The sequence below is a fragment of the Pimephales promelas genome, chromosome 7 (genome assembly GCF_988280905.1).
Source record: "Pimephales promelas chromosome 7, fPimPro1.hap1.1, whole genome shotgun sequence".
Classification (NCBI taxonomy): Eukaryota; Metazoa; Chordata; class Actinopteri; order Cypriniformes; family Leuciscidae; genus Pimephales; species Pimephales promelas.
This window is the reverse complement of record NC_142775.1, coordinates 10,990,383-11,004,589: the sequence shown is the minus strand read 5'-3', so window position 1 is coordinate 11,004,589 and position 14,207 is coordinate 10,990,383. Positions and strand designations below refer to the sequence as shown.

At 39.1% G+C, this 14,207-nt stretch overlaps 1 protein-coding gene across 1 annotated transcript in view; it reads left to right on the top strand.

Moving 5' to 3' along the window:
- Positions 1-811: 811 nt before the first annotated feature.
- gulp1a (GULP PTB domain containing engulfment adaptor 1a) overlaps positions 812-14,207 on the top strand; it is a 103,658-nt gene continuing 90,262 nt past the window's right edge. Inside the window, exon 1 of the mRNA XM_039647145.2 lies at positions 812-962. The gene's annotated coding sequence lies outside the window, so the exon portion shown is untranslated. The remainder of the gene's footprint in view (positions 963-14,207) is intronic.

Below are 14,207 nucleotides of genomic sequence, written 5' to 3'. Positions count from 1 at the left end.
ACTCTCTGGCGGGTGAAATTTCGACATAATGCTCTTCTCTTGTCTTTATAAGTCTTTATACTTCTGACACCATGTCTTATAAGCATTTGCAAGGAGGCATTACTTGTGTTCTGTCGATTTATTGAAGAGCCACATGGAACAACTGCGTTCAGCTTGTTTACATCAGAATCAACTCCCTTACTCTTCGCTGTATTACGCTGACCTCTAGAACTCTCGTAATCCCCCTAGTGGACTGGTTATATAACACCATAACACAGATAGGTAATTCACAATACCCTGACAGATAGGACAAGAGTATATTATACCAATAGAACATTTAAAACATTTTTAAAAAAATGTTACAATGTTATGCAATTTATTATTTACAGTAGGCCTATGTGTTACTCAAAACAATGGTTTAATATTTCCGTATACGTTAGGATGCTTAATAGCTGATTTCGTTGAAACAACTTATTCAATATTGTGACAAGATCCCCCACTGTTAGGTCAATGTTTGTAAATGCATTTTTATCAGTATTTAGTCTCTGTCTCAAATTGTGCTCCTCTTCCTAAAAGACGTCTGGAAATGTATATAATAACTTATAAGGTGTATACCTCATACATTTATAAAGTAGGATACCCTAGCCTATCTAAAATGTGTAACAATAATGAGAGAAGGAGTATTTGTTTGCATCAGAGCAGCACTCATGTCATACCCCATATTCTGGTCCTTTAAACCTCCAGCTGGTTGGCGAGACTCCTGCGGTGGCATTTAACTGAGTGGGTGACGTCATTAAACTTTCCAGCTCGTTGTGTGTGTGTGTGTGTGTGTTCGTGTGTGCACGCGCGCGCGCTCGCTCGTTTGTTTGTGGAAGATGAGAGAGAGTGTGTGTGTATGTGTGTTGAAGACAGCGTGTGCGTGCACTGCTTGGGACGCGCAGAGGATTCCTGTGTTTCTGTGAGTGGATTGTACGTTTGCCTCGGTAAGTAATGCGTTTCGGGATCGTGGTTTGTGTTTGTACGGCGCTTCTCTTTAAAAAGAAACTTGAAGTCCTAGAAAGTGAGTGAGTCAGTCCTTGTAGAAAGAACATGTGTACTAAAACTTTCGTTTACATTCTGTTTGTCAGATGTAGTATCAGCCATGATGTAAACATTGGTTTGTTTAAAGCATCTTACAGGAATGTTATGGACGTCATTTGTAAGGATGAAATGCGTTCGAGCAGGTTCATTCTATAACATGGGTGCGCGAGTGCCAGGAGGCGGGATCTTTCTGCTCTTTCCTGTGATCTTGAAATTGACAAATAGATTTAATTGTGTAGTTGTTGTTTGTTGGTGGAACTAGATGTTGAATTGCCTAAAGCTTTGCACTGGTTTTTAATTTGCAGAAAAGGTGCATGTTAACGTGTATGACAGCTGTTTGGTGTTCATGTTTCAGATTGATGCTATAGACCTTATTCAGAGCAGCGCCATGACAGGTATGAAAGTGAGGCTGTGAGACTTACCGTGTTTCCAATGGCATCCGCTGTAAAAAGCTGAATAAAGCAGCTAGATTACTTAAAAATTTTCACAGCTTACATTGTCGGGAGTTTTTTGTCAACTGACATTTCTTTGAAAGATATTTTTCCAGTGTTTCATGAGGAGAACAATCTGAAAACGCATTAAATAACAGTACAGCCCATTGAAGAGATGCAAGTCTATCCTTCACAGCCTCGCTTTCATTCTCATTAAAAATCAAAGATGGCGCTGCCGTGAATAAGGCGTATAGACCTTATTCAGAGCAGCGCCATGACGGGTATGAAAGTGAGGCTGTAAGGGATAGATTACCGTGTTTCCAATGGCATCCGCTGTACAAAGCTGAATAAAGCGGCTAGATTGTTTACAATTTTCCACAGCTTACATTGACGGGAGTTTTTTGTCAACTGACATTTCTTGGAAAGATATTTTTCCAGTGTTTCATGAGCAGAACAATCCGAAAACACATTAAATAACAGTTAAGCCCAGTGAAGAGATGCAAGTCTATCCCTCACAGCCTCGCTATCATTCTCATTAAAAATCAAAGATGGCGCTGCCGTGAATAAGGCGTATAGCCTAGTTAGTTTATTGATGCGAATCATGCGATAGATTCAAATTCGGTCGCTTTTAAGGTGAATATAAGTAAAGTAGAACAAGTTTTATATAGTTTTTAATTTTCCCCCTCTGTGTTATGTGAGGTACAAAGTCATTTAACAGAATAGACCGTTTTATATTTTATAACTTGTGACGGTATGTTTATTCGTCTGTCTGTCTTTTTGTATCTGTTTATGCTTATTTCTGAGCTGTTTCCATTTGTAGGCTATGTCTAGCTGTATTTTTCCCGTCGGATAGATGTTGTATACTACACTACCCGTCTATTCTACTGTAGCTTATGTCAATCTGCATTTTTGAGATGTATTTTCCCTATCTCCCCTTTTTTCCGATTTTCTGTTTATTCTTCTGTTTATTCTGTCTTTCTATCATCTTCAATGCATATTTTTATTGTAAATCATGTTGTTTTTATCATATTATTTGGTGTTTTCTATAGCTTGTTGAAGGGTTTCCCCCACTTTACATTTTAGGCTAGTTAAAACTCCTATTTGGCCATGTGATGCCCCTGGGAGAGACTGGCAAGGTCTGTCCATGGATACCAGAGGGCATTTCCAAGCTGTAATCTGCATGACAATACCTTTTCCTAGTGTAAGCCAGTCAGATTTACTGGATTTACAGTCCCTTTTTGGGAAAGACAAACCGATCACTGAAAGTCCTTTTGCAAATATTATGCCAGCAATGAGATTTCAATTAATTCTCCACGCCATCCATTTTCTGACCATTCAGTCATTTGCACAGCATAAGGTGGCAGTGCATGACTTTCTGATATTTGCATTACGTCAGCTTGTTTAATGACAGGGTGCAAAATGACTTCAAGGCTTAAAAAACTGCTATAGTTGCTTTAAATTCCTCTAGTTTTGTGAAAATTAGTTGTGTATGGGTTAGTTGGAGAACTACGAGGATAGAAAATTAGACTTATTATAAAAACGCCAAACAAAAATTTAATGCATAACTTTTGATAGTACACAAAAATAGATTTTTAGTTAACCTTCAAATGGTCTTTGTTTCTTGTTTACCTTTCTGGGCTTCGGGGTCTATACAACTCCAACAATTGATTGAGTAATTGTACAAAAAATATACATTTAATATATATTTTAATCATACAAATAATATATATATATATATATATATATATACATATATTGTTTACTTCTATTCATTAATGCTGTGATGGAGATTTGGAGATATAAAGTACTTTCGTATCCATATACCACACAATTCGTCAAATACACCATCAGCTTGCATATTCAATTTTTATTATTATAATGCATTGCATTTATGCTCTAGTACTAGGCCTTCATTTCTGTGTGAAAATTTTCAGATTTATGCCAGATTTATTTATTTATTTAGTTAGTTATTTATTTTGACACATGAAGAAAGTATATTGAGGGTTTTTTTTTTTTCACATTTCCCATTCATTTCAATGTGGGGTCATATTGACCCTGAGGACCAGAGAAGTGTAAAAAAAAAAAAAATACATACCTTCAGAACAACTGAATCAAGCCTAGTTTTTGTGTGTGTGTGTGTGTGTGTGTGTGTGTGTGTGTTTGTGTGTGTGTGTATGGATAGATAATGTATGAAAAGTCACAAAATCTTATTCCACTGAGATGAAGGGAACCTTTTTTTTATTTAAAAGTAAAAGTTTTTTTTTAAGTAAAAGTTGTTTGGGGTCGTATAGATGACCCCATGACCCAATTGAGGGCTACCGTGTTAACAGAAATTAAGAACTACAATGCTCAATTTCTTAAATATATTACAGTCTTTACAAAATAAACCTTGTGTGCATAATATAGCACTTTTTACAATACAGACTGTTTCAAAGCAGCTTTACAGAGATTACAGGAAAATAAAACAAAAATGTTTGTTTCCAGAAGAAAATAAGGGGGTGGTTCAATCCCCGAATCCACCTGACCAAGTGTCGAGGTGTCCATGAGCAAGACACCTAACCCCAGCTGCTCCCGACAAGCTGGATGGTACCTTTCATGGTCTGTGTATTAATGAATGGTTGAATGAATGTGAGGCAAAACTGTAAAGATCTTTGGTGGCCATTGGGTCTAAATTCCTTGATATTTCACTTTTGTTTAAAAAAAAGTTATTCATTTAGCAGCCGCTCTAGAGTAATCTGTGATGTCATCGTCTGGCTTCAGATTGTAGCATATAGCAGGTTGTCAATGCAGGCAGATCAATATTATTGTTGAATATTAAATTAAATGTTAAATTTAATGTCCTCCTCTGGCCAATGAATGAACAGTGTATGAGTATGATTCAGGCAGCTTTACTGGTCAGAAGTCAGATTGGTTTGGAACAATCAGAATAATATCCAGTTCATCTGGTTGAAGATCGACATCTGGTCGTCACACCGGAGACGGGTTTGTTGAGGATCCGTGTTGATGGCTATTGTGTCATTGAGGGCTTCACAGGGGAGAGGCTAGTCGTCACATGATTAGTGTCGCACGTCACATGTTTATGATTAGTATCGCTGGATTGAGTTATCTGAGGTAACTGCGCGTTCTCGAGTTGGTTTAAAAGGGTCCATGTATCAATAGCAGAAACCGTGATCAGCAACGCTGCTATTGGCTCTTCAGCATGGCCAAAGAACATGCCCAGTTTTTCTCCCAAGCAGAGCAAGCTCTTTTAATGGAAGGTTATGCTGAATTTCAGTCTTTAATTAAAATGCCAGGAACACCTCAAAGTGTGCAAAAGCCAGGAGAGAGTGCTGGCAAAAGTAGATGTTCGATGTTTTAATAACTTATTATTAGGGCCCAAGCACTAACTGTGCGAGGCCCTATTGAAACTGTTGGGATTCATTTTTCTTTTTTATTTTTTCTTCAAAGTAAGCGCCATTTTCGGGGTCGCAGCATGCTCAAAAACTGCTCAAAAACATGCTAAAAAAAAAAGCTGCAAGCAGCGATGGGCGGGCCCTCGCACCCAGGGGCGTAATTTGCGGGTGGGACGGGTGGGACATGTCCCCACCACTTTTTGCCAGGGTCGATATTGTCCCCACCACTTTTTAAAAGCTCCCTGGCAGGGCCGGCTTTGCCGACAGGCGACACAGGCGGCCGCCTGGGGCGCCATCTGCTGGACGGGGCGCAAATTGCAGAATTGAAAAAAAAAAGTTAATTAAATGTCGTATTATGAAAGCTGCGCACACGCTGTACACTTTTACTGTGCATTGTCCACACACTGCTTGTATTTGTCCATTTCTTTTACAAGATTATACAATCCTAAAAAACGACTGATGACTCCGACAGGCAGCTGTCAAACTCACGCGCGTTGCTCAGCAACCGGGAGTGGCGCGAAAACATCTGACAGCTGGTTTTAGCGCTTTAGTTTCCTCGGTGTGATACGCACGGTTCCGTGCCTTCGGCTCAAAATAGTTATCGTCGGCTATGTTTCGCCCGATTCGATATGTTGACAAGGGGATGCCCGCGTATATTCAAAATGGTTGGCACGCGCTGCTTTGTTTACGTTATGTGTATCTGCAGCCGACCGACAGCGTCGGTTTTCCTTTTTGAATGACGAATATAGACTAATATATCTGCAGAAATAGACAGTTGGCTCATTGCACGCAGGCGCAGAATGCACATTATAGCTGACAGTCGCCTGTAGTTCTCTCGGTGTGTTCAAGTCATGGTTTAAGTGCAGCTTTTTACCCCGACGAGATAGGACGAGAGGCGACAACACAGTCGGCTTTCATCAGCGCTAGTTCGTCGGCGTTATATTAACCTTCAAATGGTCTTCGTTTCCTGTTTACACTTCTGGGCTTCGGGGTCTATACGACCCCAACAATTGATTTAGTAATTGTACAAAAAATAGAAATTTTCAATCTCGCCTTGGGCACCAAATAACCTAGAGTCGGCCCTGCTCCCGCGGCACGGATAGCTAACAGTAGAAATATATAAAACATCTCCAACTGACAAACCATTAATTTAGTTTGTTTGTAAAATAAAAGAAGCGATCTATCCCTGAAATAGCCTACGTTGTTTTTTAAATCAAGTGATCAAAGTGCTCTTTGCCGTCTGCAATCGGTAGCGCGGTTACAGTGTATCTCGTGGCTCACACACAGTCTTCACATCTTCAACATGCGCGCTTCAATCCGTTTCGGAGACTATTTGTTCGTTCCGGTGCAGAGCATGTGAGCGGAGTGGAGCGCGAGCGGGCGGATCTTGGACAGAGCACAAAGGGGCATTTTTTTAAAAGGAATGAGCGTCGCCCTATTTCCCGCTCCAATTTCGCTCCGCTCACACCACGAGTCTGACTCCATATAAATTTCCCCGCCTGGCTAAAAAAGCTCGCATTGTGTTCAGCATCCCAAGCGGGTCTGCAAGGGCAGAGAGGGTTTTCTCCGCAACCACCGCATGAGTCTGAAGCCTTAGACATTGTCCAAACTTGTGTTCTTGAAGGTGAACTCAAAAGAACTGTAGATAAGGAAAGCAATTCATTTTCTTTCTTTCTTTTTTTAAGTTTAATTTATATATAATTAGGCCCATTGATTCGTTTAATTTTACAGCATTTTTTTGTACAGTTGATATAAGCATTATTTTATTTTATTTGTGAGCGCTGTGCAAATGTTTAGTTATCAAAAGGTTGGCTTAATAGTTAATTTACTTTTTAAATTTACTTTTAAAATGTTTATGTAGGCCTTTATTTTTTTATTTTTTTTTTACATTTTTGTTTATACACTTATTTTTTGATCTTTATTTATATTATTAGGCCCATTTATTCGTTTAATGGTCTTTATGCACAGCTGCACTACTTCCTGAACTTCAGCCAGCTCCTTGTTTCCTGTCTGCCATTATTGGACAAAATTGATTAATTCAGGTGTGTCTGATTATTGTTGCCATGACTACTGAGGTCAAGCACACCTGAATTAATCAATCCCTGCGTCCCAATTCGCATACTATCCGTCCTAAATAGTATTCGAAAATAGAATTAGTACGTCCCAAATCGTAGTATGTTGAAATGAGTGTTTCAAAGATACCCGGATGGTCTACTTTTTCCGGTCAGAATCCGAAGTGTAGATCGATGCAAACGGCTGATATTGCCCACAAACCATTGCGCGTTGGACGAGGATTCGGTTAGAACTACAAACACGAGTAAAAAGTGTTAAAAAACTACAGACACGTAGTCGATACGGAGGACGCGCGAGTCCCCGCGGTTGTGTAGAGAGGTTTAGATAAAGAGCTTTAAAGTGATTAATTAGTATCTAACCTGACGAAAATGAATTTATTAAATGTTGTCCACATTATATTGCATTTGCAGCAGCATTGTGAACTTTTGTAAAGACACGTTTAGCTATTACGTTTTAAATGCATCATTATATTCAAATTGCAAACACGAGGAGAGCATGAAAGACCCACAACTGGCAGATGGATGTGCTCTCCGAAACGGTAGGAAATAAAATTAGATATAGAATGGAGGATTTTAACTGTGACAAGATGATTGACAGGGCAGTTTACGGTGACAGGATGCACGCAGCACTCGACAGAGCTGTCCGTTAAAGATGACGTGATAGTACGTCCCAACGTTTGCCTACTCTTTTGCTACACACTCAAAAGTATGTACTTTTTCCTCACAAAAAGAGTACATACTTTTAGGGCGTAGTATAAGTAAGCGAATTGGGACGCAGCAAATGTGTCCAATAATGGCAGACAGGAAACAAGGAGCTGGCTGAAATTCAGGAAGTAGTGCAGCTGTGCATAAAGCCAATTGTACAGCAGTTTGTGTGTACAATGGATAGGCTATAAGCCAATCTAAATTTTAATCGTGTGTGTTCTGCAAAAAATCAGTTATCAAAATTCTTGCTTAATAGTTAATTTACTTTTAAAACTTTTATGTATATTTTTGTTTATATAATTTTTATTCATATTATTAGGTCAATTTATTCGTTTAATTTTACAGGACTTTCTGTATAGGCTATTCCACTGGACATGTTTTAAAGTCGGATTTATGTTTTTATTCACGTGTCACGTGATTCATTTATTTATACACATGTCCCACCCACTTTTTAAAACAAAGTTACGCCACTGCTCGCACCTGTAGCGCGTCGGGGTGTGAGGCGGCCGCGTTGCATATTCTGGAGCTTAGCCGGTGTGGCTGTGAATTTGCTAAGCATCCAAATCACCCAAAAATTGACGTAAAATTCAAAATGGCCGACTTCCTGTTGGGTTTAGGGCATTGCTCCATGAGGCTTTTTTGTACATCTGGACATGATCCATGTGCCACAGAAATTCCGTACATGTAAGTCAAACATGCGGTGGGGGCTACTTCGTTAAAGTCACTTCCTGTTGCCAGCAGGTGGTGCTATGACTGTGGGTGAATGTCGGCATGTAGATTTGTCAAACTCACCAAATTTGGCACGCATGTCAGGACTGGTGAAAAATTTCCTTTTTTGTGGGTTTCGCGGATGGGCGTGGCAAAATGGCACGCTAGCGCCACCTAGAAAATTGGAAAAAATTAGCCCCTCGTCCACGTTCAACCTACATCCACGAAATTTGGTGGGGACGTGTATCATATCAAGATGCACAAAAAAGCCTCAAGAACCCATACCCTAAACTCGACAGGAAGTCCGCCATTTTGAATTTGGCGGCCATTTGGGGACGATTTACACACTCCATACTTAAACGAATTCCTCCTAGGGATTTAGTCGGATCGACTTCAAATTTCTGCTGTGCCTCCTAAAGGCATTGATGATGTAAAGTTGTGCTATCTGCGCGTTTTCGCCGATGGGCGTGTCCGTGGCGTCGATGATTCGCCATGAAACAGTAAGTTGTAGTAACTTGGCTGTAAATGCCCAGATCTGCACGAAATTTTACACATTTGACAAGAGTCCCGCCCTGAACAAATCTACATGCGGACATTCACCCACAGTCATACATTCACCCACAGTCATAGCGCCACCTGCTGGCAAGAGGAAGTGACCTTTAACGAAGCAGCGTAGCAAATTAACAGACGCACCGGCTGAGCTGCAGAATATGCAACGAAGCCGCCCCACACCCCGACATGCTATAGGTGCGAGGGCCTGCCCATCGCTGCTTGCAGCTTTAATTATTATTTTATTTTATTTTCATAATTTCATAATTACTTTGTTCATTGTAATGTCGAGTCACCACACTATAATAATGGACATGGTGAAAGTGATGGTAAATCTTGAGTAATGATAAATTGCTTTGTCTTGTGAAAGTAAAAACTGATAAACTTATGTTAATGTAAAAATATTTTGCCATGAGTTATTAATTACATTGCTCTGGAGAGTGAAGAAACCTTCTCAGATGACTGTCCTTTGGAGGAAGAACTTTAATTTAATTGACGGCTTTAATTGATATATACTTGTGCCTATGCCTATTATTTCTGACAGGAGTAGTACATGTACAGAAAGGCCTACAGAAGAGTCTGCACAAAACAGTGAGACAGGGGTGGGCAGTGTAGAGACAACTTTTCCTTTTTATTTGAGGCATGAAGCATGTGTGACACAAACGACACAGGATGAAATTCGTTCCCTATATGAGTCTTCAACAGAAAATAGAGTATTTTGAAAAAAACAAAAATCAGGGGGAGAAATAGAACTTGACTAAGAAAAAATTGCACTAAAAATAGAGTTGCTTCAAAATAAACTTCAGAGTAAAATACACTCACACAGAGTACTATTGCTGACCTTGCATAATTTCTCTTTTAAAAAGATGACTGATAACTGGCTTTTCTATACAAAGAACTATTGAAATAAAACTCTAAGCAAATAGAGTTTTGCAAATTTGTCTTGACTTTTATTTTAGGCTTAATTAAACTTTTTTTTTTTTTCTGATGTTGGCAGTGTTGTGTAATATGACACATGCAATGTCACAGGCCCTGTCAGGTGCAACCCTCAGGCTTTTCAGACCCTGAAATCTTCCCTTTTGTTGGCCAAAGCTCATTTCATTGTGTGCCCTTGCCCTTGTCCTAGAGCTGCATTGTAACTGGTCTGGGGTTTGGGTCAGGGAATGGGGTCATAAAACACCTGTCTCCATGCAGGATCCTGTTGTAATCACCTGTGGAAAAATGCAGTTCTCAGCATAAGTGCATTAAGAGTTTGATATTTATAATTTTCCTTACCACGTTCAAATAATGTTCATAAATGATAATCTCTTAAAATTCTTTTAAGTCATGCACAGATCCTTGTCATTTTGCTTTCACACTGATTTGTGATATGGAACATGGTCACACACTGTCTAGAATTTACTCAGTCAACTGCATTTTAAAAAAAATTATATAATATTACTAATCTGGAATATTAAAAATTGTAATAGTAACTTGGCTGCACATTTACATTGTAAGCCCCCTTTCTGCTCTCAAAATCCCTTCATTGTGGCCTTGATGGGAACGTGTGTACAGTCTAGTGTAGCTATGGCACCAATAACGTAAGTTAAGCCTGAGGGACTGTAAGTCATAATGGTCATCATGATTGCATTATCTTCATAAAAAATTATAATATACCCTAAGTTGGCAAAAAAAAAACAAAAAAAAACTAAGAGTGCTAGGTAAACTTTGCGAATGGCACGACAGAAAGCTTATCAAGTTCTCTGCATCTTCAATAGTGTAAAGGAAGCCACTCGCAAAGAATTTTAGGGCAATGCAAACATTTTGTGCTTTTGTTGAAGCCCGACATCGAATCGAACATCAATGTGCATTTCCAACAAAATAATAATATATTTAAACGACACCTCACGACGATCGTTTCACAAGAAAAAAAAAATCTCAGAAATTAGGCTAAGGCTACACTATCGTGCTAAGCTAAAGGACTTCCTGTATAAGTCGCAATCTAATCCAAAGCCCCGTTCACACTACACGCGACTTTGTCGCTGCAGGTCGCCAGTGGTTGCGCTGGAGGGCGTTCGCCACTAGTTGCCTAGTAATGTTTGTGAGTGACATTCACAGATGTTACTCTATGTTAGAAAACAAATGCGCTTTATTGCCGCTACAAACAAATATTTTGGAAGGAAAAGTCTAATTATAAATGGAATCAGTACATAAAATGCATAATATTAAAGATGAACAAGAAACAGTGAGTGCTCTTTGCCATTGCGGCTATTTAACTGCAGCAAACGTGCAAATACCGGTCTATCTGGGTTCCCAAAACCATTCAGTCACGTATAACCATATGGTGAACACCACTGTATGTACACGGAGATATATCATCCATTATAGGACAGTTTCTGGATGCTAAAATGAGCTTCTCGTTGACTTGCCTCGGTCAGAGTCAGCACTGAAGAGTGACGCGTTCCACCGACTTCACTCCTATTGGTTGTCCCTCGCGAAAATTGCTCTTCATTTGCATAAAGTAAAAAATTTCTCAACTTTGTTGCGTCGCTGGACACGCCCCTCTGGTCGCCAACGGTCGCGACCGCGTGTGTCGCCGGAAGTCGCCCGCTCACCATTGAAAATGAATGGTATCGTGTCGCGTGTAGTGTGAACGGGGCTTAACATGAAATAAGCCTGCTCACGAGCAGGTTCAAGCTGACGGTCCTGTTGCCATGACACCAGGATGAGCTTCAAAGAACCAAACGATTCAAGATCATGGCAAATCGCCAACAATCAAATCCAGCTAACTGAGTTAGCGACGTGCAAAGAACGGGTCCTCCATCTGGTCTGGATACGGCCCTGGATACTGATTAGGGTTGGGTATCGTTTGAATTTGAACGATTCTGATTCTGATTCCTTGTTTCGATTCCGGTTCCTAACGATTCTCGATTCTGATTCTTTTAAGAGGCAGGGTCAAAAAAGTTTAGCTAACCTTGCTAACCAACGGCCTTTCTGAAGGAAATACTCCTCCTTCTGTTAAAATACTCCTTTTGTCACAAATTTTGCATTTTGCCGAGATTTCGTTATTTTTAGAAAAGTGAAGCCACACTTTGGATCGCCGACGTAAGTTACTCATGTTCGCGTGGTTATGCCAACACTTCCGGTAGACGCTTCTTCGTTGGTGTTGTTCAGCGGTTTCTTCTTCCGCTCGGCGGACTGTGAATATCGAAACTAGGAATCAAAATTTTAACTTTTGAACGATTCCGGGAAAAACGAAAAGTTAGTCTCGGTTCCAATCGATACTCGAATCTCGATACCCAACCTTAATACTGATACTATAAGTTTAATATTTTTGAACTTGACGCATTTCTCTTTTGCATGTGATTTAAACAAAGTTTGCATATGTGGAATGACATGAAATTTAAGAGCAGAGGAGAACATTTGTGGTGAATAGCAACTTGTATTTTGGTCTGTTCCTCACAAGAAGACCAGGAATATTAATCATACAGTACAGGCGCTATTTGGTGTATTTTTATTTATTTATTTTTTAATTAATAGCTGGATAAACTTTTCTTGCAACATAAAGGGGTAAATAATGAATTTATTCCCTTGAACAGGAAAAAAAATGTTGCACCATATGAACATTTTGATGTTCTCTCTATCTTTCTCTCTGTGTTTGTGTGTAAATGTCTATGTATAGAGGGAATGCATTGACACGTGACTTTCCCGCCGGAACAACCCCCCTCAGCCTGACCGAGTGGCAAAAGAGTGGCAAAAGATCTGCTGCGTGACTGGATTTAATAGGGGAAACTGCGGAAATGTGACTAAATCGAACAATTTTATCAATTTAAACTAAATGTTGGAGTCAATATTGTTCCTTACAACTTACTAAAGATCCAGTGATCCATGAATATTGACATGCAGCCAGGAAACGTGTTGCCTGACATATTTATGTTTGCCTAATTTCGACACCGGGGAAATAAAAGCAATATAGACCTAAACATAAAGCAAATTTGCCTGTGAACGCTTTATATAAATATAATATAGGTAGGTCTAAATCCGGGTGATCATTTATATCAGTGTTATATATAGCCTATATATATATCATATCGTCCAGCCCTAAAACTTTATACGTTTTTTTTTTGGTCAGTGTTTATTAAAAAAAAAAAATCCAATAATGCAGAATATACAATGATAAATATTTCATTGATGAGTTGTTAATGTAAGAATACAAAATATATGGGTATGGTTTTACAACTAAATTCAGCATATTGACACAAAATGATAACTGCAAATCCACCTTTCGCTGACTGGAGAATTCTGTGAATTGCAGCGATCCATTTGCTCCTCTTTCTATAGCAGTCTGTAAAAATATACCTCCGATGTTTTGTCAAATCTAGTTCTAGGCCTACAGTCAATCGCAAAGCTCTTTCCCACTTTATTTGCGCGTGTTGTTTGTTTTTCGCGGCATTCACGCTGAACACGTATAACGTTACAGCCGCTCAATCTTTTTGCCACTCACTGAGGAACTGCAGGCACTCTGGCCGACGGTGACGTCAAGCGTATTCCCTCTATTCAGACTTTTTTAGTTTGATGGAAAAAGTTTTTACAGTATTTAGAGATTTTTCAAGGTCTGCTTTCATGCTTTTATGTGTAATGACATGTTTCATTTCCGTCTGAAGCATGTTACTGTGTTTTTTTTGTAGATTGCATTTGATGAATAACTAATATTTTGTTGTTTTTGTCAAACATGAGACTTCAAAATTTTTAATTGCAAATGCCTTAGTTCGTTATTCAATATAGATGTTTTTAAAATGTCCTTTGTATTGGGATGAAGTTTATAAATGTGCACACTGTTCATTTCTAGTGCTCTACTTATGCTGCTACACACTCAAAACGGTAATCTTGCTTGCCTAAAAGGACATGGCTTATATTGTTTTTAAACACCAACTAATCTTAGCCCCTAAATGAAAACGTTTGCACTTTATTTAATTATGATGATTATTTATACATTTATCTTTATTTTAATTGAGGCTGCAGGAGTCTCTGGATATCCCCATGGACGATTTTGTCACAGTTAGCTCACTTCTGTGGACAAATGTGTCCCCAAAGTATAGTTAAGACATTCCATAAACGCACATCAGATGTGCATTTACTGGTATACATTTGTCCTTAAGGAAACCACGAGGAAAGGAAAAATCTAATCAACAATCCGTTAATTGTCCTATAACACATCTTCATAACCATAATTGCATTACACATTGATTATTTCAGGGATATTCAGGGATACTCCCATTCTTCCGTCCTTTTACTATTGATATCATTTGATT